This window comes from Carlito syrichta, unplaced genomic scaffold, assembly GCF_000164805.1.
Source record: "Carlito syrichta isolate Samal-C Ts95f unplaced genomic scaffold, Tarsius_syrichta-2.0.1 Scaffold314743, whole genome shotgun sequence".
Lineage (NCBI taxonomy): Eukaryota > Metazoa > Chordata > Mammalia > Primates > Tarsiidae > Carlito > Carlito syrichta.
The window spans coordinates 189,710-190,561 of NW_007258839.1; the positions used below are offsets into that span (position 1 = coordinate 189,710).

Consider the following 852-nt stretch of genomic DNA (forward strand, 5'->3'; position numbering starts at 1 on the left):
ACTCGGATCCCTTTTCCTCTCCGTCAGATGGCCTCTCAGGGCTGGCCCCTCGCCCGCATTAGCAGAGCCTCGACCGTGGGCAGATCTACCCCGTACCCTCAGCTGCCTCCGCCTCCCCCATCGTCAACCTTTCCCTCCCTGAACCACTCACTTCACCCACCCATATCTGCACTTGCAGTTCCCACGGCGCCAGCCGCAAGCCACTCCAAGGGTTCCATTGCCGAGTCGGGGGTGGCGCGCGCCAGGGTGGACTGACTCCCACCGCGCTGGACCCAGCGCCAGGGGTGGCCTCAGCCTTCCTCCACGTCCCGCCTGTCGTATTCCACCTTCTCTGTTCCTACCCAGCCCCTACAGGCAGGATGAGCTCTTTGGGGTCCCCAACCCTCGCCTCTGGAGCGGGAGCTGCGGGGAGTGAAAAGTCGGCTGTCAAGAACACACGGGGAGAAATGGGCAGATGCATATGGCCAGGGGGCTGGGGGAAGGGCGCACGACAGAACTCAACGTGCAACTTGCGGGGCACGGGGCGAGCGCCGCGCGGGGAAGGGGTCACAAAACTTTGCAGACTATTCCACGGCAGCCGGCTGAACGGGAGCAAAGAGGGTCGACTCCATCTCTCCAGGCGGGGTGCCTGCAAGGGTCTGCGCAAAAGCTTCAGGGGGGTTCGACAGGCACGGCTCCCATCGGGGGTGACGGCTCCCCTCCACTTGTTCCCGGAGGGATGGCCTAGATACCAGGGCGGAGGGACCATCCCGCGCTCTGCGAAAAGCAACAGGCGGCTGCACCTTACCTTGCGCCAGTCCCGGACTGGGGTGGCTGCTCCATCCTCGTGGCACAGGAAGGAGCCGTTGGGTG

The 852-nt window shown here is 64.8% G+C and overlaps 1 protein-coding gene across 2 annotated transcripts in view; it reads right to left on the minus strand.

The window, feature by feature from the left end:
• Window positions 1–852, minus strand: part of LRRC3B (leucine rich repeat containing 3B) — an 86,342-nt gene extending 85,490 nt beyond the window's left edge. The window contains exon 1 of one of the 2 annotated variants that reach the window (XM_008071819.1): window positions 788–852. The gene's annotated coding sequence lies outside the window, so the exon portion shown is untranslated. Of the gene's footprint in view, window positions 1–160; window positions 323–787 lie in introns of those variants that run through there. The other variant, XM_021719472.1, reaches the window with a different exon arrangement.